We start from the raw sequence: 27,919 nt of genomic DNA, 5'->3' as shown, positions 1-27,919 counted from the left end.
GTCGGCCAGGAATTCAATCCATCGAGCCTCTCTCTTGGTTAAGTTTGGTTTGGTCCTGAGGTAGACAACTCCCATGTTGTCGGTGTAGAGTTGAAAGTGGCGAAATAGGTAGACTCGCCAGCACTGCAGGGCGTACACTACAGCCAAAGTTTCTCGCTCGGCGGCCGTGTAATTCCGTTCGGCAGAAGACAGCTTTCGGCTCACGTAAGCCACAGGATGCCAGGACTGGTCCTCTGCTTGCTGCGTTAAGACTCCTGCCACAGCAAAGTCACTTGCGTCAGTCTCAACGCGGAAATCCTGACTGACGTTTGCTAGTCGCAACACTGGTGCATCCAGCAGAGCAGACTTCAATCGCTCAAATGCCTCCTGTCGAGTCTGATTCCACTCGAAGCGCACATGTTTCCCTGTCAGTTCCTCCAGGGGTTTGGAGATGGCCGAGAAATGGTTAATGAACCTTCGAAAGTAATTAGCGAATCCCAGAAACTGTCTTACGTGCGTGACCGTCGTCGGGACAGGCCAGTTATGCACGGCCTTGATCTTCTCTGGATCTGGAGAAATGCATTGGCCGTCTATCCGGTGCCCAAGAAACAGAACGTCTGTCCGGCCGAATTCACATTTAGACGGTTTGCAATATAGCTCATTCCTCATGAGGGCGTTTAAGATGGTTCTGACATGATCGAGGTGCTCCTCCCATGATTTGCTGAATATGAGGATATCGTCTAGAAACACCACAACGAATTTACGCAGGTATGGCTGGAGGACACTGTTCATCAAGGTTTGGAATGTTGCCGGGGCATTTGTTAGGCCGAAACCCATCACTGTGAACTGAAAGTGACCGAATGGGGTATTTATTGCTGTCTTCGGAATATCTGTTTCTTCTATTCGAATCTGATTGTAACCGGACCTCAGACCTAGCTTGGTGAAATACGCACTGCCTTGGACGGTATCAAAGAGGTCGTCAATATTCGGTAGGCATGCCTTGTTCTTAATGGTTATGCGGTTTAGCTCACGCCAGTCGCATACCATTCGAAGTGTTCCATCCGCCTTCTTTACGAAGAACACAGGGGCTCCGTATGGGGATTTGCTGGGCTGGATGAATCCTCTACGGAGCAGCTCGGTGAGCTGAGCTTGAAGCTCATCCATCTCTGGTTTTGGTAAACGATATGCTGCACGAGATGGCGGTTTAGCTCCTTCTTCCGTTTTTATCTCGTGATCTGCGCCTCTTCTGGGTGGCAGCTTGTTTGGAAGCTCATCGGGAAAGACGTCCCCGAACTCCTTCAGCAGGTCCTTGAAATCCTTCTGATCCTCCCTACCCGGACTATCCACCGTCTGTGGCTCGTCCGGATCTGCTGTCACATACGCTAGGATTCCTTCTGCGCCACCTCTCATTGCATGCCTAGCCTGCTTCCCTGAGATGAGGAACGTCTCGATCGGTGGGTTGGATTTGTCCGTGCCATCACTTTCACTCGGTTGACAGATGATGGATCCACCCTCCAGCTTGATTTCATTGGTACGAAAATTGATCTGTGGGTTCGTCCGGGTCAGCCATGGCTTGCCGAGGATCACGTCATACCGCGTCATAGGAATACTAGGACCCTGTTGGTGCTCGCTAAAGTCACCGACTACGGTCTTCAAGCTGTCCGTTTTCGTAATAGGCTGTGAGCGGACCGATCCATCAGCAAGTGTGACGTTCAGGACGTCGCTACCGGTTGTTGTGGAGATGTTGTGCTTCTTGACAAGGTCAGTTGAAATGAAGTCGTGGGTTGACCCAGAATCCAGTAGCATGGTAACGCGACGTCCATTTATCTTGCCCTGGACGCGCATTAGGTCGTGTTCGTTGTCGGCGGAAATGCTCCCTGTGCTGGCGGTTACTTCATTAGGCCGGCCAACAGTATCAGGTGACGAATGCTTGACAGGCGAGGCTTGAATTTCGGTCTCCTCGAGGCGTGGTTCCTCATTTGCTAAGGGGCTGAATTTGTTCTGAACTTTGATTCGTGGCCTATTCCTGGGTGCTCTCGTGTTCGCCAGTAGTCGCACTCCCTTCCTTACTGGCGTCCATCGTTTAAAGAAGGCTTGCTTGTGGCGTTCCTCCCTCCTTCTGGACAGAATCTGGCAATATGGCCGGGTTTCCTGCAGGCGAAACACAGCCTTGAACGACCCTCTGGCTCCCTGGTTTCTCTCCCACCGGATGGTGTTGGTTGGCTTGACCAGGGTCCAGGCTGGCGCCTCTGATGCCCTGGTGCGCGCACTGCCTTGGCGTAGCTTGCTTGGGCTAGCCGCATCGACTGGTCTGCTGAGACCGCAGCTCGTATGGCTTGGGCCAAATGTTGCGGATGCTCCCTAAGTACCTCACCGCTTAGGCCCTGAGCCAGCCCACGCGTGAACAAGATAGCTCTGGAGTGGTCATCAAGCTCGGGAACTTGTAAGCTAAGCCGCGAATATTTGTTCATGTATTCGTCAAGAGTCTCATCTTGGTGAAGAGCGAATAAGTCGATGCGTGCCTGTTCCCTGTCATAAACCGGGCCGTACACTTCTCCCAGCTTGCTCTTCAGGTCTGGCCAGTCGGAAAACAGCGTGTTTGCCTCCTGAGAGGCGATAAACCAAAGACGAGCGTTGCCCTCCAGAAAACTCGCCGCGTAGCTCAAGCGCTCCTCCGCGTTGTCCAGCTGCAGGGACTTAATGGCGAGTTCGATGGCGAAGGCCCACTCCTTGAACTCTCTTGTATCTCCACGAAACACAGGCGGAGACTTAACATGGCGCATGCGTGGCCTCTCTCCGCTGGGAGCTTGAGCACGTCTTGGCGTTTGATCTGATCCATCGCACTGACCGAGTGCGATAAGGTGATTCAGACGCTTCTGAATCTCGAATATACCGTAAGCGACTAATGCGGCCACTGCGCATAGCCCGAACATGACGAAAAGAAAAACCATCCTCTTGCTACCAGTGTAACAGTCCAACGAACTTCAGTAGTCATTCTTGGAATAAGCAATGATCCTTGCCATAATGCATTCTTATATACATGAACAAGCAATGATGGACATAACACCTAACAGCAGCAGCGTGATAATAGCAGGTGATAAGTGTATCCTATTCCTAGTGTTAGTAGTAACAGTGAATCTGTTACAGTCTGCCTGATTGTAGCGCCAGACAGTCCTGGAGGTAGCTTGCTTAGCATAAGGGGTGAGATAAAAGTCGGCAAGAACAACCCCATGGTCAGAGCGACCAAGTGGCGCTTTGACAGTGGTGTCGATAGAAACGGGTATGTTGGAGAGGATGAGGTCCAGGGTGTTCAGACCCCTAGTCGGCTGCAAGACATGCTGGTGGAGTTGATGATCAGAACACAATTCTTCCAAGGCCTCTCCAGCTAAGCCTGGGCGGATAATGCTACCATTATATGTAGCATTATAGTGTGCGATTTGCAACGAGCATTGTGCTAGCATTATAACACTACATTTCCGCAAAAGTGGCATTATACTAAAAAAAATGGCTCTTATTTCTGCGAAAACCAGACTTAGGGTGAAAATCATTTTTGGAGAAAAATGATGTTTTGTAAAAAAAAGGTTGTGTCGTGTGGACGCTCGAGTGCAGTGAAGTGGAACCAAAGTCAAGAGAATCTCGCTTGTTTGAAGAAGTAGCAGTCATGGCAGGAAGGTTTTCAGCAGTCAGGGAAGTCAAAGGGCTTCCGGTAGAATATTCCCTGCTACTCCTCTAGTCACAACGAAGAGTTTTTGAGCTGATCGAACGGATTCCATCTCCTACACTCAGGGTTGGCGAAATTTCTGCGCTAGCTGCTGCTTGCGGAAAATGGTGAAAAAATTGTCTCCAGTGAGAGTCGTGATGGCGATAGCGAGGAGAACCTGGACGACATCGATCCAGCCAATCGAATTACGAAGATACTAGCTGTTTCTGGGCCTCACGCAAAGGGAACACGCGCAGCAGAGCTCATACGTTTGCAGCAAGTTCACCAGGAAAAAGGCTTGAAGCGCAGTGTGAAAACTGTTTTGAATTGAAGTCCTTGGCGATGAAGTCCTACTGAATGCCAGGCGAATGAGCGCGCAGATCAAGAGGCCTCCATAGTCTTTCCTCGCTGGACAGCTAGCTGCAAGGGATTGTATGGAGCAATAGCAGCATAAAATTAGCATCATGATCATGATTTTCTAGCATTTTCCATACCGTCTACATAGAACCACGAAGCATGCACAATACTGCCCAAACCAAGCCATTTTCCATACTTACTACTGGTGAATTGCTGGCATTACAGAGGAACAGCAGCATTGCAAGTAGCATTATGATACAGTTTTTCTGGCATTGCCATTAGCATTATACCGCAAAATAACTAACATTATCCGCCCAGGCCTACCTCCAGCTACAGTTGTTTTGCTGCTGCAGAGCCAAGTCTCATGATGGACATTAAAGGGAAACTGAACGCCAAAAATAAGTATGGCTTATCCGAAGGAGAATTGGGCACTGATGAGCTATGTCTCGAGCCGATCACCAGCTCCAACACCAGCTGCCTGCATCTGCCCCGCTGGCACTGAAGCGCTCGTTCCCACACTGCAGCATCAGCGATTGGAACTCCCTCCCTGCCGCTCTCCTATCCCAGCCTCCCCACAGCAAGAGAATGCAATCATTCAAAACGAATGTTTACCGCCATCTTCGCAGCACAAACTGGCTCTGGGCAGTCGATTCCCTATGAATAGTATGATGCTAAGACAGTTTCTCCCCCCCCCCCCAATCGCTCGTGTTAAGCCTTGGGTTTTTGCATCTTTCTCACCTGTACAGCTCTATCTTCTTCTTTTTTCATTGTTTTTGGTGCGTGTTTTTGGCCGTGACGCCGAGACCTCAGGTCGGCAGAGTCATCAATGCCCCACCATCACTGCTGCGTCTCGGTGTAGCGCCTGCTCATTATAGTTGTCACGTTTGTCCTAGTCTCCGTACCATTGTCTTTCCTTATTCTTTTCGAGCTGGTTATGTGAACGTAGTAAAAAAAAAAAAAAAAAATCCCGGGGCGGACGAGATGGTGATGGGTAGTCCGCAAAACTCCGCGGACATGACTGTACACTATGCTTGTTACGAAGTCATGACGTCTGGATCTTAGCAGCTATGACTGTGCAGGCTATGGGTATTGCTCTAATAATTAAACAAATTGAGGTATAGTTAATTTTCTGTAATCATCGGATTGAAGGAGAGCTGGAGCTACGGGAGAAATGAGCTGATTAAGATAATTCGCAGCCAATTTGTGACATTAGACTGTAGTACTAGACTGTTTTCACAGCCATTTTTGCTCTCTCGACTGTTTTCACAGCCATTTTTGCTCGTTTTTCTTCCGGTGCTGTTGAGGTTGCACTCGTTATAATTATTATTGTGTTTATTTTGCCCATACAAGAGGCTTGGTTGCGTTGAAATTTTTTTTATGAGAATTCGCAGGGTTAGGGTGACATCGGTTGGACGAGTATGACGATTACGAAGACAGTTGAACATGACAGTTTTCAGGAAAGGAAAAAATCTTTCAAAGCAAAAGAAGTCAACTAATGAATAGAAGAAGTAATTTTTTCTCTTTTCCAGGTTGATCTCTAGTATGCATGGACACCTTGGTATGGGGATACTCATGTATTTTGTTGTACTTATGGCCACTTGCAAGTACGAAAAAGGCACAATTTTCCAAACTTTGAGGCTCCATAAGCACGACAAAGTGAATATGTATCCCCGCGTGCCAAAGCATAATAATTATGAGGATTTTGCGAGCATAATGCGAGAATCCATGAAAGCATAATTCCATGATATCGCGGGCATAATCCGCCAGTGGCCCGGTGCCTACCTGGCATGGGGGAAACATGGATGGAGTGAATGGGATTCCGGTCTTTGACCACTTTGTGGTGGGTCTGATCTACTCACCTGAGCTCCCACCACTTAGGAGCTGCATCTGCGCCTTGATCCTAGAGGGTGGCGGCGTTCCTATGGATGCAGAAAACTCGGCTTTCAGCCGAGTCTCCTGCAAACCGTGAATTGTTTTAAGCAGGCAAATATTCCTGCCTCATGATTTCACTCCTTGAGTTATGGCTACATTGACTGCTTATATTTGACTCCTTTTTAGGGATTGAACACCTGGTTTGGCTAGTTGTGATAAATCTAATATTGACTTCGTACTTGGTCAATATAGGAAATATAATCTCGTAAAAGACCTCGGCTTCACCTCGGTCTTTTTACTAGTGACCTTTATTTCTTATTATTGACTCAGTCAATATTAGATAATTACTACAAGTAGGCATTTGCGGATAATAAAAGTAAAAGTAAAAAAGTAAATTATCGTGTCCGTTCCCGAAGGGAACTCACGACGGCCGCTAACACCCGGTAAACCCCGGCAGATGCAGCGCCTAACGGTGGGGGTGAGTGGGTAAGTCTCACAACCACTGGCACAAGTGCCAAGAACGACCCCATTAGCTGCATCCATGTACCCCTTGTGCCTGGCCACAAGTTCCCAGTTGACTGTGGGTAGCAGCACGGCTGGAAAAATACCAGCAGAAAAATTGGCAGAATTCGGTACTTTTTCTGGTAAGTTTCATGCATGTTTGATATTATGGATAAAGAAATGGAGCAGAATTCGAGGAATTGCCCGCCATAAGGTTTGTATGGTTCTGCCAATTTCACAGCTTTTCGAGCAGAATCTGCCACCTTTTCGAGCATTATCCGCCAATGCCTAACTACAAGATCATGGCTGTACATCATCTGATGTAGATCTACTACAGTACATGTAGACTCTACATAGCCAGGCACTACAACGTTTGTACATGATTGTACTAGTCTTGGAGTACGGGTTTACTCACAAGCCAGGCACTACTGTCGCGGACATGGAAATCCAGTCGATTGACCGGGGCCGGCGCCCTCAGCGCGTACAGAACGTAAGTCGTTGCATGCAGTGCACAATCATGTTGATCCTGGACCAGCAGCTAGCAGCGCATACATGCTACGGCTGCATCGCCAGCGCCCTGTGGCCGCTAGACGTGCGACCGGATTTCCATGTCTACGACAGTAGTATGTAGTACTGCTACATGTACGTACTATTGTTAGATTGACAGGCTGACAGCATGAAACCATGTACGTACTTGTAGCAAAGTTATAATTTATGAGCAGACTATACTAGCGGTAGACCAGACTTTGCCGAGTGTGCGGTCTTGCAAAGACAGTAAGATCGCCTGTCTAGTAAAAATTCCCTTGCAGCTATTAATAGTATAATGCCTAATTTTATTTATGGATACGCGCGACATTGACAGGTGGAAGCTAAGAGACTGACACATATTATGTGAGTGTCACGAGGAACAGTGAAAAGTACGTTGCCGTGTGAGGTGCGGTTGTGAGAACAACTGAGTCAGAGCATCTTGCCGCACGCTGACTGCTGGGATCGCACACGTACACAAACACACGCTGCATGCATGAAACAAGCAGTCCAGCGCTACGCAGCACGAGCCAACATTTCGTGGCTGACAAATCAAATATTGCGAGTTTTTGCTCGCTCTCTGAGTCCGAGCTAAATGACTTCCATCGTGCCTTCGTTACAACGACAACTCGTCGCTGAGGATGCGGTACTCCCTCAAATAGGATTACGATTTACTTGACTTTCGGACGCCACCCTGTGTGCTGTTGATGGGTTTTCAGCTTTGTGGCTGCAGTCACGGCCTAACTGTTCTTCGTACAATTTGGGGATTCCAGACAAACAGTTGACGGCGCTTTGCAAACTGCCCTCAGGTAAGGCCACGCAGTGTCGCAGGGTTTGTGTGATGACTTCTAACGACCCAGTCTCTTTCCGTGGTTGGGTCACCCTCACAGTCACATCCGTGTATTGGCTGTACTCTTAGGCTGTGTTCACATGAGAATTTTCAACCCGGGTCGAGTTCAGCCGGGGTTCTGCGGGTTGAAAGTCTGTACGATAGTCCTGTATGGTCACGTGAATACTTTCGCGCAAAATTTGCATGTGCAGTGCTATTCAAACCTGGCGCGAGATACGCACAGACGTACGTTAGTACAATTTCTCGCCCCGGGTTGATTTCAACCCTCCCCCAATCTCGCCCCGGGTTGATTTCAACCCTCCCCTTGGGGGCGATATTTCAACCCGGGTCAAGCGCAATGCGTCATGTAAACGCGCCATTCATTTTGTGTACATGGTGGGTTGAAATCTGACAACCTACGTCTCAACACATCACCAAATTTGTCTAATACCGTACTGCGCAGGTCTCGGAAACATAGTGCTGCTGGTACACACATGGACGAGAATGCAGCAATGGAAGACAATACACTAAACGAAATGCTTGCGGGTATAAAGCTGCGGTGTACCAATATGTGCATGATGTGGACAATTTTGCACAGGCATTATTACCCAATGTCATCCGGTTCAGACAGATTTTTTCTATAATGATCCTGTGTGATCAGCCAACTTTTTTAATGCAGCCTTGTTTGGCAACTCATCCACCAGAAAACACAGGAAGGGGTTAGTATGTGGATCATTTTCTACTATCATGATTTGTTTGAGTTTCTTGTCAAAAGAGACAAAATTTCTATGCCATACAGTATCTGGCAATGCATGATTTCAGTCCGTGCGAGGGCACACAGGACAATGGAATCCAGTGACAATTACATAGATGAAGGTGTTCATCAGTCTCCAGTAGCTGGCTGGCTTTGAAAACCGTATGCAACTGTCTCAGGTAAACTGACCCAGCCATACACGGAACGCTTTCCCTGTATGCTAGTCTTGTCCAAACAAATGCAGTTTGCAAATTGCTTGCGTGCCACGCATACGCACTTCAGAGTATTACACTGATGCTGGACCAATGATTAACTTTGCAAATACATCTCGGCGAGCTACGCTAATCACAGGCTTATAGTGTCTGCGTTGTAAATTTCAGTATTGTTGTAGGCCCAATTGGCAAAAATCCAAATCTGGGAAATTACATGACCTCTTTCATGGATCATATCATGTGCCAGAGCTTCTAATAGTGCTATACAACCTCAAAAACCACTGGATAAACTAGTGGGGATAGAAATGTATGTATTTGAAGAGAACATAATAAATTTATTCCCGTAGCTATGCAGAAGACGTTACTTCAGTAACGTCTGGCGCTAGCCAGGGTCCACACAGCTTTAATTTGGTGTTTGTTTGTTTGTTTGTTTGTTTGTTTGTGTCACGGCTGGAGCTATCCCGTATCTGTCCCGTATCTGTGACTACAAAGGCTCTACAGGATTGTACATAACAGCTGTCCACAACATTTGCGGGCCCCTGTATCTGTCCCGTACCGTACCAATATTCGTCGTATTATATATACGACTCCCTGATGTAGAGGGAAATTTGGAAAGAAATAGGGAGACGTGGAGGAAATTAAATTAGAATAGACGCCGAATAGGTGATAGGATGCGTCAGCATAAACATACTTTGGAAGAGAGATCCCGTCGTCTCCAAAATAAGCGTGAACGAGCGATTCAGCGCCGGTCACAGGAAACGTCGGAAGAGAGATCCCGTCGACTCCAGAACGCCCGTGATCGGCAGAGTCCGCCGGTCCCAGGCAACGTCAGGACAGACATCCCGTTGAGTCCAGAACGCCCGTGATCGGCAGAGTCTAAGCCGGTCCCAGGAAACGTCAGGACAGACATCCCGTCGAGTCCAGAATGCCCGTGATCGGCAGAGTCAGCGCCGGTCCCAGTAAACGTCAGGACAGACATCCCGTCGACGCACAGAAAAACTAAATCTGCAGCCTATTGTGCCGTCGGACAGGATACGTATTTTAGGAGACCGTAAAGTTATCTAATGTCCAAATTTCGACGTGAGCAGCAGGTCACTCGCGTTGATTTTTCGACGTGCGAGCCAAATAACGCGAGCTGAACTTTCGCTTCGTAGACATCCCGTCGACGCGCAGAAAAACTAAATCTGCAGCCTCTTTTGCCGTCGGACAGGATACGTATTTTAGGAGACTGTAAAGTTATGTAATGTGCTCCACAGGCAACCATGCATTCGGCGTCGTCATTGGTTCAACAGGTCTATGTACATGTATTACTACAAAAAGGTCAGAAAATCCTATTACTGTATTAAAAACCAACTAGTTTTCGCTGGCGATTTAATTTCGCTGAGTTCGCCGCTTGGTACCAACCGGCCAAAGCAAATCGCAGGCCAAAGTTTGTCATAATTATAGGCAAATGATGCATGATTGAGCAATGGATGCATGTGAGAGCAAAAATACCGATCGATTTCAAATTTGACGTGAAATTGCGCGTCACGTCGGAAATAACGTGCATCTTAACCTCTCTAATAGAGAGGTTTTTATTTCTCATCGGCCAAAATTTGTTGATTTACAGTATAAGGAGATAAAAAGAAAAGAAGGAGCAAAACAAAAGTAGATGATTATTAGAGAAATAACAATCCGCAATAAATTCTGCAAATACTTTTGCCTAACTCATAATATTCAAACCGATTGCAACGTTTTTGCAATACAGTGATGGGGCCAATCAACGGAAAGAGACATTTCCATCAGTTCTTATAACATGTACGATGAGCTAGGCAAAAAAGGATAAAAGCATAGCGTAGGGCCCTGAGCTTCCAAGCTCTCTCGTTGGCTTCTATACCTCAACATTCTCGGGAATCAGACCACTTTCTTCTCCAAAAAAAACAGAGCATACCCTTGCCTACAGAACATCCAGGGCTAAACGGTGTTGTACATGATTGTACAGTCGTACTGCTGTAAAGTAAAAGAAGGAAAAAGACGAAGGAATCATGCCCTCAAACCTGTGAAAAAGAAGGAAGAAATTATATTTAGGGTGCGTTCTTAAATCCTCTCGGAAACGTTGGACACTCCGAAAAGTTCGACAGCTGTTCTTATATCCTCTCTGGATTTTAGGAGGCTCTCCAAAGCTCTCCAAGCTTCAGAGGTGGTTGGAACTTGGAGATTCCCGCAGTTTGGGATCAGCGCATGCGAACTAGGCTAAAAGCCACATGTGGTTCATGAGTGTACGCATTTCCCTTTTCGCATACGCACAGCGCGTACTATTTTCGTGGCACTCAAGATCGCGGCCCCTTTGGCGCTTCATGTTGCTTGACATCTGCAGAATATTTCAGAATTCTTGGAGACCCGTTCTTGAAGAATCCCAGTTTCTTCGACTTCTCTTTTCTTCTTCTCCTAGAAGCTAGAGAATTTAAGAACGCACCCTTGGAGCATTACTTACGAAGAGCTTTCTTGAAAGCGGAAAGTATCTCAGCACATCGAATACTATAGGTAAGGGAGTGCCAAAAGCTATAATAATGCCATAAACAACGGTGAGCTTAAGAAATACAGACAAACGAGGAACAGGCAATGATACTTGATTTCGAGTAGGTCTCTGACACTGGAACAAGTCATACCTTTCCAAGTGTTGGGGAATTCGTTTAGCATAATTTTTTTGAGCAAGGGTACATAAATGGGCTTGGCTGCGCTCACAGAGTGGAGATAAGGTGGTCCGAGCATATAATTGCCATTAATTGGGCACAGCTAACTAACTTGAGCAGTCAATAACCGTTTGCAAATCTTTCTATGATGCGTTTCAAGTTTTGTGGACAAAGTTGAATTTAAACAACACCATGCAGTGTCGGCGTAGTCGAACAGAGGCAAAATGTAGCAACGGTAGAAAAAGACTTTACAACTATCAGGGAGGTGGGAATAGTTGGAAGTGAGTGTTCCAAGCGCGGATCGCACACATTATGTTATTCATTCCTATAATATTGTCACTTCTTTTATGTTTCTACACACTACAGCCAGTGACGGCATCCTCTCAGAACCATACTTATCTGGCCCATCTCCTGGGAAGAAGAAAGCGAATATGGTTCAAGTTTCCATCAGACATGTAATTATTCTGCTGCTGAGCCTGAGCATTATGCTCTGTGCTCATGCACAACTACCTGGTGGTGGACCACTTCAAGGTGAGATGCTATGACTGTATTCCTAATTGCATAAGGAGGTAAAGCGGAGTGTAACACTGTATCTCTCCTAGCCTATCCTCACTGGGGCATGTTCAGGATTGACAGAACTGTTCGAACAAGGCCAATGGAGGGAGTCAGTGGCACAGGGGTTATCCAGGGCAGTGGTTGCTACGGTGTTCGGCGTTAAAAAAATCTGATGAGGCAAGATCTCCTGTCGGCTGTCAGGATATTCAGCTTCTCCATTGTGCACAGGCTGCAGGACTTTGATTGCTTAGAGTGTGACTTGGCCCGGTCGTGGATGACCCACTTCACTTTGCGTAGTTCGCCTTTTCCCTTTAGCTTGTCCACAAACGTTTACAATTCAGTGCTTTTCTCATGGCATAATGGTGTCTGATGCTTTGCGAAGAGCTGCTTGAAGGTGTTTTCTGCACTGCAAAATTGATTTTGGGATCAGAATGCCACTCAACAGTTGCTTTTGTAGATATTGAAGCACAAGGTCTTTCCCCAAATACACTAAAAGTAAGCTACAGCTGCATGTAGAACATCGCAACAATCATCAACGGCCACAGAAACGGAGAATGCACGCCTCCTGCTAACACCCTGCCATGTAACTGCCGCTCATAATCAGACTCACCTGTAGATTGTTCGTGCCGGGCGACTGAAATTATCTGCGAAGCAACTGTGGGTCATCGCTCTGATCCCACAGTCTGCTGCGGCCTTACAGAAAACACCTTCAAGCAGTGCTTAGCAAACCATCAGACATCATTTTGCTATGGTCACCGTGAGCTGTGAGTTTGCTGTGTCCGCAGCTTCGCTTTTGTAGAATGGCGTAGACCATTATACCGACCGGGAAACGTCGGCTTATGGTACACCGACGTCACAGTTCCATAATCAATTTTCTTGCCAAGTATATCAAGAAAGGACAACACACACGAGCGCTGATTTTCGCATATTAACCGTAGCGAAGGATGGAGACTGCTTTTAAACATTCCGAGAAAGACTTCCTGTCATGCCTTTTTTCTTTCTTTTTTTGGAATTATGTCGTTTGAGGGCCTGGGGCGTATTCTCGGCGGCTTGGCTAGCAGCCCACAAAGAGATCCGGATGCCTCATTGAAGCGAAGCGAAGCATGCTAGCAGTGCGGAGTCATCGCCAGGAGCTCCTGTGATTGCCGAGCCAATGCCATCCTTCGACCTTGGAGAGCTCTCCGACCATTCAGCTGAGAATGCCCTCAGTGGGTCGGAGAGTGCGAAATCAGCTTTCAATCAGCTTTCAAACCTGTCACCACCCGAGGCTCCCCTTCCCTTTTGGACCATCATGGTGGTGGTAATATCGTAAGTTCCGATTATCTCGTGAATGAATTTCGGACATGCATGAGTGCAATGATGGAGGAGAAGCTTGGTGTGGTTCTAAGTGGCGTTGATGATATTCGCCAAAAACTGAGAGCGGTTCGTAGTTCTTTGGATACTCGACTAACCGCCCTGGAGAAAAAGATGAACTGTACCGAAAAGTCACACTTGAATGTACTAGATACGGTACTTGGAAGACAGCGTACAATAGCGTACGGGATCTAGAAGGGAGCATGGGTTTCCTGTCTGCCAAGTATGATGAAGCAGAGATACAAAGAAAAACCGAAAGCAGCAGTCAGGATGTGCAAAGGGCTGCAGTACGCTCACTGACGGATCGCATGGACAATGTGGTCAAAAGCACTGATCAAGCTTTGGCCACATTAACTGACGTTCTCGACCAAAGAGCGGCTGCTTTGGTAGTTGAAGCTGCAGACATGAAGAAGATCTGCCAAGACCTGGATAGACGAGTACAGGTCCTCGAAACCCCAAACCTGACCCCCAGTGAGACCGTTACCGTGCGTACTTTGGCGAGTACTGTAGCCGGCACGTCTCCTTCCACTCATGGTCCTGGAGTACGTGTCAAAGAAGCAGCCCCAGCTGTTGCGATTGAGGAGCATTTCGAGCGCTTCCAGAGGCAAAACAAGGCCGTACTGTACGGCCTGAAGGAGGAAACACCCCAGAACGTTCTCGAAGTGTGTAAATCCCTGATGTCTGAACCTGTTCGTGAGGCCGTAGTCTCAGCTGAGCGCCTGGGAGCGTCTTGCGAGTCATCATCCGGCGGACCAGTACGCCATAGACCTGTCCTTGTCATGTTCGCCACGAAGGAAGCGAAACTGACCTTTCTCAAAAGGCCGTTTCAAGCTTGAATACCGAAGCAAGCCAGTATTTACCCACCATGACCTCACACCAGAACAATAACGATAGCGTAAGAAGATGCTTCCAGTGTTTAAGGAACTCCGCTCCAAAGGGATCAAATGCATCATGCCATTTGGTGATATCCTTGATGGCGATGGCAACCACATGACCAACCAGATCATTGCGCACCACATGACCAGCCAGGTCAATGCGCACCCCACACAGTCAGCAGCATAGGGATGTCTAGGGCTCCCCCACCAGACAGCTCCGAAAACAAGTAAGCAGCCAGCGGCACTTAGCATAGCCCACATTAAAGGGGAAGTTAAGGCAAAAATTAAAATTTCACCAGTTGTAGTCTTCGGGGTGCTGAGTCGAATGGTCGTGGTCCGAGGAAGCTGAGACGCTCCCTTCCTACTTGAATCCCAATCGAACTCACGCACTTCCACCGAAACTGGGTGACTGCGCCCTACTAGATGGGGATTTGTATGCAAAATGTCACTAAAAGCGCCATTTCGTTCTTATAAAAGCACGGATGACCGCGATTGGCCCATATGTTGTAGTCTTTTGGACGCTGAGTCGACTGGTTTTGGTCCGAAAAAGCTGCGATGCAGCGTTCCTCCTTTATTCCCAATCGAACATGGTTGAACAAGCGGTCACGTGCTCCTGCGTACGCCAGTCACCTGGTCACCGTGCCTGCAGAGTACAACTTACTGGCCTGTTTGACCTTTTTTGGGTGCAGTCCTGTCACTCGAGTTGAACCTTGGTGTGAAAGTTGTCGCCTGCTGGCGTGGTGACCAGGTGATTTGGGCAACCAGGAGCACGTGACCGCTTGTTTAACCATGTTCGATTGGGAATAAAGGAGGAGCGCTGCATCGCAGCTTTTTCAGACCAAAACCAGTCGACTCAGCGTCCAAAAGACTACAACATATGGGCCAATCGCGGTCATCCGTGCTTTTATAAGAACGAAATGGCGCTTTAAGTGACATTTTGCATACAAATCCCGATCTAGTAGGGCGCAGTCACCCAGTTTCGGTGGAAGTGCGCGAGTTCGATTGGGATTCAAGTAGGAAGGGAGCGTCTCAGCTTTCTCGCTTTCTCGGACCAAGACCATTCGACTCAGCACCCCGAAGACTACAACTGGTGAAATTTTAATTTTTGCCTTAACTTCCCCTTTAACATATGTAGCATAAGAAATAAGATAACTGATATCACCCACATCCTCTATCCACTCAGCTCACCCAGTTTGATTGACATTCTTGCAGTTACGAAAACCTGGTGAGATACCAGTGTGGCTGACGCCCTCGTCCATGTACCAGGCTACACGGTATATCGACATGATAGAAAACTCAACAAAGGTGGAGGTGTCTGCTTTTTCGTGCGTGAAGCAGTAAGAGTACTGAGCTGCATTCCGAGTTCCAGTGTAGAAGCCCTATTTCTCAGAATTTCCACCAAGTGCAAATCTGGGGCTGGAGAAATCTGTATTGGATGTGTGTACCGACCAACAACAGCACCAGTTGCCTTCTGGGAGGATCTGGAACATACAGTTAATGTAGTAATTCATGGAATGAGTGCACAACTATTGCTTCTAGGCGACTTCAATGTCGATGTTCTCCATCCATCGCAGCACCCTCAATATCCACATCTTCAACGTCTATGCGACAGTCTCTGCATTCGTAATGTCATTGCTGAACCAACACGAGTACCCAGTAACACCTGTATTGATCTCATCCTCGTTCCCTGTGATTTGCACAAGGATACTGCACTGAAGACCGTAACTGTGAAATCTCTTGATGGAGTCACAGATCACTTCCTAGTCGGCATTGAGTTAGAGTTTGCACACTGCAATCCTTATCGCACCCTGCTTGGACATACCACTGCTCGCAAACCAAGTATCCGAAGTGTCTCAGCAAGTGTGTTCGGCACTGCCGTTGAACACTCCCTGACCTCTATCAATTGCACGGACATGTCGCTGGATGAGCTCACCGCCTTCTGGACAAGCCCAGTTATGCACGCCTTCAACAAATTCTGTCCTGTGCGCTCTGTCCCAGCTACCTCTCACCCTCCGCCTCCACCATGGTTTACGCCAGCTCTGACACAGCTGATTAGAAGGAAAGCCCATTTGCACAGAAACTGGCTCAAATACCGTACAAATGAGTCTGCGCATCGAACCTTCCGCGCAGCCCGCCGTGAGTATTCCCTTCTGAATCGTCGCCTGAAGGAAACCCACTTTGTTCAGCAGTTTGCTGCAGGTCGACATGATGTACGTGCTCAGTGGAAGATCATCAACCGTCTGCTTGGACGCCAGAAGCCATCTGGCACCCTGCCAGTGGACGTACCTGCTCTGGCGGTAACATTTAAAGGCCAAATCTGTGAAACATTGTCTGCCCTTGCTCCAACATACCAGATCCCGAGTGGAGCATGTAGTGAGTCGGCAGTTGTCACATTCCGACCCGTCACAGTGGGTGAAGTGCAGAAGCTCCTGGAAGGAGTTAATGTTTGGAAGGCAACTGGCTCAGATGGTGTACCAGCTGCTATCCTCAAAGCCAATCACCACTACCTCGCAGCAACCCTGAGAGATATCTTTAATGAGTCGCTAACTACTGGAGTATTTCCCAGCCCATACAAACTTGCTAATATCTGCCCTGTATTTATGACAGGAGACCGAAGTGATCCAACCAAGTACCGACCCATCTCACTCCTGCCGATAGCCTCCAAGCTACTGGAGCGAATTGTATATGACCAGCTTCGCCAATATATCAGGACCCCTTATGCTACTCCACTCATTCCCTATGAGCAATTCGCGTACTGTCAATCCCCCTCATGTGAAGACGCACTGGCTTACTGCATGGACAGTTGGCAACATTCTCTACACAATGGAAATGTTGTAGTGGTGGCGATGTTGGACCTCAGTAAAGCTTTTGACTGTGTTCAGCATGCAAACTTCTCCTGGAGCTCCATGCGTGTGGTATAGGTGGTAAAGCCCTGGCCTGGCTCTGCAGCTACCTGTCTAGTCGTCAACAGCAAGTTGTATGTCGCCGCAACCCCCCCGGGAGAACAGTATCCTGCCAACCGTGGTGTCCCTCAGGGTTCTGTACTTGGTCCGCTTCTGTTTACCCTGTACACATGCTCTCTTCCAACATGCTTGGCTTTCTCCACCAGCCAACTCTATGCCGGTGATACAAATGTCTATGCTGCAGACAAGACTGCCGACGCAGCGATTGAAAAGCTTGAGAAAGACTTGCACTCAGTCAGCGAGTTTCTGCACTCCAGGGAACTCAAATTAAACCCGGCAAAGACTCAGTCTCTTGTCCTGCGGAAGCCCACCATGCAGGTATCCCGTCAGTTGCGGTTCTGTGGCACTGTGGTCGAACAATCATCTTGTGCTAAGTATCTTGGCATCATTATTGATGAGCACTTGACATTCCGTCAGCAAGTTGATGCACTCCGAAAGAAGGTCAGTGCAAAAGTGAATGCATTTCGGCGCTGCCGCAACATGTTGACCAATGCAGCCAGACGCATATTTTATCTCTCTTTTGTCCAGTCTACACTGGAATATGCAAGCAATGCTTATGTACACAGTCTGCGCCAACATGAATATGATTCTCTCACCCGCATCTCTCGCCGTTCATTGCGTACTATATTTGGCTACCCACCCACCGCAGATGTCCAGTGTATTCTGTCTCGAAACAACCTCACACCCATCACTATACGTTTCTCCCTTAAACTGTATCTTCTTGTATTCAGATGCGTTCATTCTTCTGCAAGTTCACTTCTGTGCCGCCTTTTCTGCCTTCGTGCCAATTCTGAGGCACGTAGCCGCACCTGCACAAGGTCTCAAGTCTCGCTTGGACTTGTGCTGCCACGAGCCTCCTCTCGATTTGGTTATTCCTCTCTTTCTTATTTAGCTGCGGACCGCTGGAACTCAGTTCCGGCATCGGTCTGCCTTGCTGCTTCACCAAGTCAATTTCGTATCGCAATCCTAGATTGGCTAGGGTACCCATAGGTCTGTGGGGACTGCCCTAGAGAAATATGAATAAATACTATACTATACTATGCTTGTATCCAAAAAGGGGAAGGGATCATCAACGAAACAGACATAGAGATGAGGTCACCACGCTGCGTGAATCTTGGACACAAAAAATGCATCAAGCAACATACACCATTACACATTCTACTGTAGACAGCACGAAAGGTCATACCGAAAATGGCCAGCAGCGATGAGAACAACCCCAACGGAGGAGAGTCTAGCAGTGAGGGAAAGAGTGTGGATGAAGGAGAGCAATTGCTTGCATGTGTTCAGCAGTGGAAAGTCTTCTGTGTATAACCATCTGGTATTTTGTCCTGACTGTTGCCTAGTGTACTCTGATTCTTGGTTTTCTGTTCTGTGCCGTGCACGTTATGGGGTAAAGTTGCAGGTGGAAGTGTTAGAAGCTGTGTGTCAACGCACTGATAAGCCTAACTTGTGTTGAAATTGAAAAGGATGGTATCTTTTATGTGAAACTGTATAAATAGTAGAATATATAGTGTTGGTGGTCATGCCTGGCCACAGCTTTGTCTTTATCTGTCACTAGAGTTGTAAGTACCTGCCTATAAGTTCCCCTGGTCTTCACCTCTTATTTGTTAGCTTTCACAGGTGTGGTTTCCTGTTACCAAACTTTTGAGATTTCTTGCATTGTTTAAGTGTTATTTTCCACTATCTAAGTGTCTCTAAATAGTAACGGCAGAAGAAGACTTGGTTGTGTCATTGCTGTGTGATTAGTGTGTTAGGACAAATTCAAAAAATTATACAAATAATCTATAATAAAAGAAAAGAGATCAAGAAACTACAAGTTACGCTATAAATTATAAATTTATCCCTGGCTCTCCATCCAAATCCATTCTTGCACAACTAATCTACATGGAGATAAAAGTTTAATGATAGCTGTGAAAAGTATGAATGCCGTAGACATCACCAACCGACATGACAATTTGTAAGAGGTTTGAAACTTATTGGTTTGCAATTCAATATGGTTTCTTATTCTAAGCTGCCTTCTTTCCCTCATGTTATCCAGTAATTTATTATTTTATGTCGATGTGGACATAATAGCCGTAAAATACCTGGCAGATTCTGTCAGTCATGACATTCCATTGATGAGTGTGACAAGAAAACGTTGCGGAACTGAACCATTGTTTTGCTTCAACTCATTTCTGGAAAACCACTACGGTGGTGAGTGTGATTGCTCTGGTAGACCACTACCCCATGTACTGAACAGTTGCTCTGTGAGTGAAAAGTGTGCTTATGCACTGAAAATGTGCTTGAAACGGTATTGTTACCTGACGAGCACATCGTAACTTAGCCTTTGTGTCTGAACTGTGTGGCTTTGTCTTTTCTGGTAGAATTCCATGCACCTGGCTCCAATGTAGCGGGTGTAACATGCAACACTACCGACCCGAATACGGTACGATTTGTACACCTAGGTGTTGGCGGCAGTAGTGTGCCACGACTGGTTCCTTTTTACAATGCTTCTGATCCCACCCAAACTGAGTACCAGCGCTTGATTTCGAATTCAAGCAGCAACTTCATCTACCAGCTTCACATTATCAATTATGACGGAGTGCGAGCAGTCTTCGCGTGTGGATCAGTAGCATTACTTGCCCATAATCACTATATCATTGAACTCACTGGTAAGTAAAAATGCACGAACGCCAAAAATACTTATGACTTGAATTTACTGGCTTGAGGGAAAGGCACAAATGGGAAAAGTCTAAAGAAAAAATTGACTGTCACCACCAGGACTCGAAACAGGGATCCTCGCTTGTAGCCAGCGATGCCCTAACCACTGAGCTATGGTGTAGTCGTCATCCCAGCAGAGACCGTTCAACATTTTCTTCAGACTTCTTAACTCATGATTTGAATTTAAATAATAGAAACGCTGACACAATCATCTGGGGTGCTGGTGATGAAATGGTTGGTCAGAGATTTTTTACTTTGTGATTAAGTGCTGAAAAGAGACCTCTTGAAAGTAAAGCTAAACCCTTTCAGCCCTGACCGGAAAATCACCTCCCACTGGGCCAAAAATGGCAATTTTTGAAAGTGCATATTCTGATCCAAAATTGGTTGGAGATGTTGGGTATGGACATATGCACTGCGAATCCAAAGACATTTTGTAGGATTTCATTGTACGAGACTCATAACACCATATTTAGATATGCGACTTTTCGCGATTTTTCCTCAAAACTCATTCAATTTAGGCAATTGACGACAAAGATCAGACAAGCAATGGCAAGCAGTGCTATAACTGGTCAGTGTTGACTTCAGAATGGAGAAATGTCATATAACATGCTTGATATGATCCTGGTGTTCTACGGCAACCTAGACTAGAGTACAGCAACTCGTTTTATACGGCGCTTGCATCATATGCGACTTCGCGATCCAGAATGGGTCTTTCTTTTTCTTGGGTGCCTCGTAAAGCTTGAATCCTCCAGCAGCCCTACCTACTTCAAGACAAAACCATAATGATGGACAGTGAGGATGCCGAGTAACTGAAGTAGCAGCCACAGCAACTGCGTCAGCTATAATGGCAGCCGGTGCAGTGGCAGCGGTTGGCTCACTGTGCTCGGCGCATCCCAGGGTGATTCATCTCTGGCCGCACGCTTACGTACGTACGGACGCGGCACAGGTAAAGTCATATTGATGGAGAATGCAATGCTGCTCATTCTCTGATTTAGACACTCACTGGCAAGACAATCCAGCTATCACAATAGTAGGGATATCACCGTATTTTTTTCTTTCGTAGTAAACCAAGAAAACTGTTTGTTTTCGGGAAGAACTACAGTACAGGAGATAGCACAGAAAATTTGGATGAAAAATCTTGAAGGATACCATAGATATGAGGCGTCAAAGTCATACGCCAACCTTCATCATGATGTATGCGGAATGCCATACTGCTGTGGCACCAACAGGGTTTTCCGGAAAGCCTAGCAAACGCTTAGCAACATTACAATATTGACTCAGAATGCTATTAAATCTGGCTTGTAGGTGCAATATAGGTGTAATATAGGTGCAATACAGGTTGGTTAGTCCTAATATTGACCAACACATAATATCTCGGCAAGCAATGACCAATGAGAACGAGCGCGGCGCCCGTAGCAACCACCATAGCAACAATGCTAAATCCATTGAACACGAGTTCCATTACTATGAAATCGAAGTGAGCACTGATGGCTATGGTTGCATTATACATGTACAAAAAATAAATACAGCAGTTTGGTCTTCAGATGCCCAACTTCACTGCAGCTGTCACACAGTTGATTAATCATGTACATGTACATGTACATTTTACATGTAAAATGCACTTATTATTATTAGACACAATCTCATAGCATGTGACAAGCATAGCTAATGCAGGGACAGAGTCCCCTGAGACAAGGGCGTTGAGCCAGCCACGGCAATAGTAAGCTAGGAAAACAAAGCAAAATATGAATTAAAGCAGAAAATGAATGGAAAATTACAAAGAAAAACGATTAACGGAAGTGAGCACTATCAAAATTCGTGCATCACCCAGGCATTCGAGAATGTTCTTCGATGATAATTATTGCGTCTAGTTCAGTTGTGATAGTAGATCTTTAAACTGACCAATAGAAGAACAAGTTTTCAGACCGGATGGTAATGATAACCAATGAGAGTAGCCGGAAAACAAAGGGGACTTTAGATACTGGGCTGACTTAACAAGAGGCAGGATGAGCGCGTTACGGGTTGAGCTTGTCGAAAACCAATTGTACTTCATCATGTGTGAAGGGGTTTTATGAAGAAATATTTTATGAACCAGTGTACAGAGATGGTGCTTATGACGAACGGAGAGAGGAGAAGTGTGTGCAAGTCGATAAAGGGCATCCGAAGGAAAACATCGGTCCTTGTTGGAAAGAATTTTAAGTATAAATCTATGGTGGACTTCTAATTGGTTCAGAGTTGTGTCAGAAAGGCCACACCAAGCGGTATCGCAATAGTCGAATATAGGGAGAATATAGCACTGATAAAATAATAGTTTACACTGGATGGGCAAATGAGTGCAATGTGGTTGTAGTACCCCTAATGCTGAACTGGTTCGCTTGCATACACAGTTGACATGTGCAGCCCAAGAGAGTTTGCAGTCAAACATCACACCTAGATGTTTGTGCTGAGTAACAACACGGATAGGCATAGTCGAGTCAGGGAAGAATAATGGTTGATCAGGAGGGGATGAAGAAATATACATGGCTTCTGTCTTGTCTAAATTGGGCTGGAGTTTCCACGTTTGCATCCACATGACAGTGCTCTTGATGCGATGCTGCATGGTAAGGAGTAATTGTGCAGGGGAGGAATCAGAACAGATAAGGCCAGTGTCATCCGCATACAAACTAACATCGGGGACAACTGAAGGAAGGTCATTAACGTAAAGCAAGCATAACAAAGGAACCAGAATTGAACCTTGGGCCACTCAAGACGTTACAGGGAGGGGATCAGACAAGAAATAGGACAAGCGAACAGCCTGAGAACGAGCAGACAGATAGGAGGATATCCAACGCAAGGCAGCATCTTCCACCCGGAAGGTGACCTCCAACTTGGCAAGTAAGCCACGATGCTAAACGGTGTCGAATGCCTTAGCCAAGTCGAAAAACACCATTCCCACGTGCTCCCCACAGTTCCTCTTTGTCGCTATGTCTTGGACAAGTCGAGTCACCTGGTATTGAGTTGAGTCACCACGGCAGAATCCCGACTGAGCTCGTGAGAGAGCCGGAGCGATGTGCAGGTAGAGGGAATCGAATACAATAGGCTCACAAAGTTTGGAGACTGTGCGCAGCAGAGAGATGGGGCGGTAGTTTGCCGGGCAAGCACGGGAGCCTTTATTCTTGTAAAGCGGTGTCACGATGGCGGATTTCCAATCCTGTGGGAATGTACCAGTTCGAAATGACATATTAAAAATAATGGCGCGAGGATAGGCTATTGATGGTGCAAGAGACTGCAGCACTTCATTCGGGATCCCATCTGAGCCGGGAGACTTTCCACATTTCAGGCGCTTCAGATATTTCCGAACTTGAAACGTAGTGACAGTGATTGTACGGAACGGAACAGATATGAAAGGCGACTGGGACAAAGGGGGAATGCGCCACGAAGGATCATCAGGTAGCCCAAATGAGGTGAACTGAGTGTTGAGAACATCAGCTATGCTCTTGGGGGACGTGGCGACCGTACCGTCGGATGCTATCATCGTTTGGGGCATGACACGGCCGGAAGTGTGCCGCTGTTCTCGCACAAACTGAAAGAGTGTAGGTCGATTCGATGACGTTAGTGATGCTTGGATGGAGCGTATATATTGACGATGTGCTTGCCGAGACAGGTGCTTTACAGCATTCCTTTGTCGGTTATAAGCTGCATGATTTACTGCTGTCGGATATTTTTTGTACACACTATATAGATCACGCTTGCGTTCTACAGCAGACCTGAGCTCAGCAGTAACCCATGGTGGAGATTGCATGCGGGGTCGTGGAGATGTCACAGTGTGGGTGGCTCCGAATGAGGTGAGGTGACGACGGAAGGCGGACTGGAGCTCACAATCAAAGTGATGAAGTGCGTCATTAACATCAGTGTACGAGTTCAGAGAGGACCAGTTGTAGCCAGCTAAATCAGCGTTGATTAATTGCCAAAGGTGCGAAGGTTCTTGTTTGAAGCGATACAGTGAAGAGGGAGGACCAGTGGAAGAGTTGGGGAAGTAGTTCGAAATAGGGGCGTAACATAAAGTGCAAACAATCTGTATATGGTTAGACATACCCAAGGGAGGTGCTTGATCAATTGAGCGCACGAGGCGTGGTCGGTTGGTGATCACCAAGTCCAGACACGAAACAGAGCCATTAGGCGAGGAATGAGTGGGGAAGTCAACCATCTGGTGGAGCCCAAGAGCAGCAAATACTGTGCTAAGGAGATCACCAGCCTTCGAGGTAGAATCGGTGGGACACCAGCTTGAGTTGTGGGCGTTGAAATCGCCAGTCACTAACAGATCATAAGAATCTAAACAGACTGACTGTAATGCCTCAACAAACATGTCACAAAAGTACGACAATTGCATTGTGCTCTGTGAGGGTGGTCGATACATGCAGCATAGTAAGATGGGATTCTGAGATTGAGTAGAGGGGGAGCCAAGTTCAAGCCACACAGACTCGCAGCAGTTGAAGGTCGGCACGAGGGGAGACGTACGGAAAGGAGTCCGAACGGACAAATACGGCAACACCCCCATACCCACATCTACAATGTGCTGACCGATTGTCTTCCGGAGGTCGATCTCTGCGGATGCAGATATAGCCTGACAGTGAGAGCAGGTTCGAGGGACAGAGCCACGTCTCTGTTAGGCAGATTATGTCAGGCTTAGCACATTCGGCAATAACTCAGAGCTCAGACAACTTGTTGACAACAGAGCGACAATTCAGAGATACTAGGGTTAAATCACGCAGGGATTTAGGGAAAAAAGGGAACGCTGATGGATTTAGCGCTGGACATGCAATGTGTGCGGGTCGGCCAGAGGAGGGCTAAGCGGGGTAGAGCGGGTGGGCTAGTTTCGATCGTGGGGTGAATACAGGGGCGTTGGGATTTAGTCGTTGTTGCTGCATCGTTGTGTATGTTGGTTTGTTAGCATGACAGTTCAGGATTGATCATCACTGCCTCGCCGCGAAGTAGAAGACGACTTGTTACCTTGGGCATCAGCAAAGCGCCACTTTCGCACTGTGTGCTGGATGGTGGCCGGCCAGAATTTAGAGTCGAGAACTTTGTCCTCGTCCGATGCTGCCACGGTTACGCGAGCATGGCAAGTACCCAGGTACGTGTTTTCTGAAATCAAACAGTTCAGTACGTCAACTTGGCAGGCCTTGCACCACGCTGTTATTGACTCTGCCCTGCAACCCGGACTGACATTTCCAACGTACAGAACAAGCTTCTTTGTACGTTCAGGCCCTGTTAGCACACGCGGGTCGGCTGCCCTGGGCTGTGTTTTCACGTAGCGTGACGTAACCCTACGGCGTGTGACTTCCGACCACTCTGCACCTGTAGCACTCGACCCTGGGTTGGATTGCTCAGGTGGGTGTGGTCTGGTGCCATGCATTGAAAAAACAGGCTGCGACAAATGGCTGGAGGTGGTGTGAGCGGGGGTCATATGGTGAGTACTAGAACCCGTACTACCCTGTGTGTACTGCATAGGACCAGAGGAAATATGGGTGCGTGCACGTGGGGGATTCAAGTCTCCTACAGCGGTGCTGTACAACTTCCCGCCGGACATCGCCAAATTTTGCTGTGCTTCCTGTACGAGAGGGTGTACACAGATTTCCGGTTGTTGGAGCCCCTGAACTTCCCGCCTGAGTTGTTGCACTTCTAATTCCAGACTCAGGATTTTGTCGGCTCTATCCTGTCTCAAGGAGACAATTTCCTGTGACGTGCAGCTAATTGAGTCAGTAAGGCTTACAATTGCAAGTTGGAGCTCCGATGTGGGTAGCGAACTCTGCGCCAACACGACCACTCCACGCTTCCTTAGCTCGCTCACCAGATCCGGCCGGGAGAGGCTCGAGGCTTTATCCACAGACATTTGCTCGCCGATCTTGATGAGCTCCTCATAGCCAACCAAAGCCAGGTCCATGCCTTCGTTTGTCGCCATTGGTACTGTTGGTCTCTTCTATTAGTTCTAAGCAATAATGGGGAGGGGCACAGTAGTGAAATATGCGTACAATCCAATCACTGACGCGATCCATGTCAGAGCACCACTCCATAGCAATTTCTTTCTGGTTTCAAGGCGACGAGTCGAATACAAAATCATAGCTCACTTTGTCGCAATAGCGAAAGTCTCCGTCCGGTGCAATCTTTCACTAGGGCCAATAAATCATCTGAAACACTCCTAGCGCTTGAACATATTGGATCCAGAAATTCATTCATTTTGTGCGACCAGGAGGTGAAAGTCTTGAAAGCGCGATGAAGAGCGATCCCCCAGCTCGAGAAGAAAGCACTACTCTACATAATTCGAGGTCGCTGAACACGATGATGGGTGTTTCCTGGCCGTGTACTCCCTCCAAACGGATGAAAAATCCAATTGAAAACTACACTCCTCACAACAAAAAGCTCCAACTACAGTTGCCCAAGCAAGTGCGGCACCAAACGAGCAGGAAGACCTCAGCTATCAAACGCACCAACTTTCAACTTTGAAAAAGAAAGCAGGACAAAGCAATTGGAAAAAAACTGCAGCGAAGTCCATGGTGCCACAGCTACCATGCTAATGTATGTGACCTGCTTGAAGGCTGTTTTCAGCTGATTTGTCACGTGACTGAACTCCCTAATAAAAGTCTGAAGCATTCCCTAAACAGCTGAGTGCATACTGCGTACGGTGTACGTACACATGAAAATTCAAGAAACAATCGGCTGCGCAATTTCTGATAGTGGTTCAAAATTGCACAATTGTTGACTATTCTGGATTAGTCTGGATTCATATTAGATAACAATCTCCATCCTGTAGCTGCCTGGTTCTGTACTCAACATACAACACTTACATGTATGCACATCTCTATTGTGATCTGCATGCATGCATGACCAGTACACTTGACTTCAAATTCAAATATTTTCAAAAATCTGACCTTCAAATTTGATCGCAGTTTACTTGAGGAACTTCAGCAAACGGACTCACGACAGATAGCTCCTGCTCAGAACACCATGCCTAGGTGTCAGAGACTTCAGCATCGCTTTCCAAATCTCTTTGGTCTCCAGCATCCCCTGCGTCCGAGTCAGCTGCGATCTTTTGAATAGCAGCAAATTCGTAATCGTCAGAAAACGACTCCGTGACACAATTTCTGTCTCCAGAATCATCCTCAGAGTCATCACCCGCCTCACACTGCTTCACAGGACTCATTCCCTCGACACAGAGTAGTTGAGCTACTTACCTTGCCGAGAAACAGCAGGGCAAGATGACGAAAACGAACTTTGAGCAAAACAATTTCTTTGAACGATATGCCAAAAAATACGCACTTCAAACTCGATGCTCACGGCTGTTCTGCTGTGCGGACTGGCTACATAAGCTGCGTACACGTCGATCAGGGAATTCAGCCCACTGCACTGAGGTGAGGAACAGTTCCAGGCCCCACTGATGTTGAGGCATCAGCACAAACGCGACGTACACCATGGTACACTGAGGACCAAGAGTACATAACCCCAAGAGTGTGCAACTGCCTGCACAACCTCTAATCTACCAGGTATGCTGTGCTGCGACGGCAGAACTTCACATCACGTGACATGGTTCAAAAGGTTATGCTGGCAAACAGTGCAAAGTGATCACAAGAGAGTTGTACCCAAAGCTGGGCTGCGTACAACCCAGTATCTATCATGCACTAGAGTGCACGGGTTCATCACGTGATGTGAAGTTCTGCTGTCGCAGACCCCATAGCTGGAGTTGCACACTCTTGGGGGTTATGTACTCTTGGTCGTCAGTTGGGCAGGTACTAGGTGCACACGTCATGACGTACATGTATACTAGGGAGGTTAAGTTCCCACGTAACGGAAACGCGTACGTGGTTGATCCACGTAAAGTGGATGAAGGGCACCCACGTTGCAATGTTGTGTTTAGTCACACGGAACAAACAAAAGCATGAAGCGAAAGGCCCAAACCTGGTCAAAGACGAAGCTACCCGGGCCTAAGAAGCTTTAGCAAATTTAGGTCTGCGCCTGCTAAGGGGGCGCGCGAATCAGGCCACTTCCTGGTCACAACGGACACTTCGACAGTTAGCGGCAATGATTACTTTACACGT

At 47.2% G+C, this 27,919-nt stretch overlaps 1 long non-coding RNA gene across 1 annotated transcript; it reads left to right on the top strand.

Annotated features, from left to right (window-relative positions):
• Positions 1-7,491: 7,491 nt before the first annotated feature.
• On the top strand, positions 7,492-19,793 carry LOC135827742 (uncharacterized). The gene is made up of 3 exons (XR_010555538.1): positions 7,492-7,743; positions 11,768-11,932; positions 19,511-19,793. It is a non-coding gene; the product is annotated as an uncharacterized LOC135827742 (long non-coding RNA).
• Positions 19,794-27,919: the final 8,126 nt, after the last annotated feature.

The sequence above is a fragment of the Sycon ciliatum genome, chromosome 11 (assembly GCF_964019385.1).
Source record: "Sycon ciliatum chromosome 11, ocSycCili1.1, whole genome shotgun sequence".
In the NCBI taxonomy this organism is placed as follows: domain Eukaryota; kingdom Metazoa; phylum Porifera; class Calcarea; order Leucosolenida; family Sycettidae; genus Sycon; species Sycon ciliatum.
Note: the sequence above shows the minus strand (reverse complement) of the source record. Positions and strands in the feature narration are given on the sequence as shown.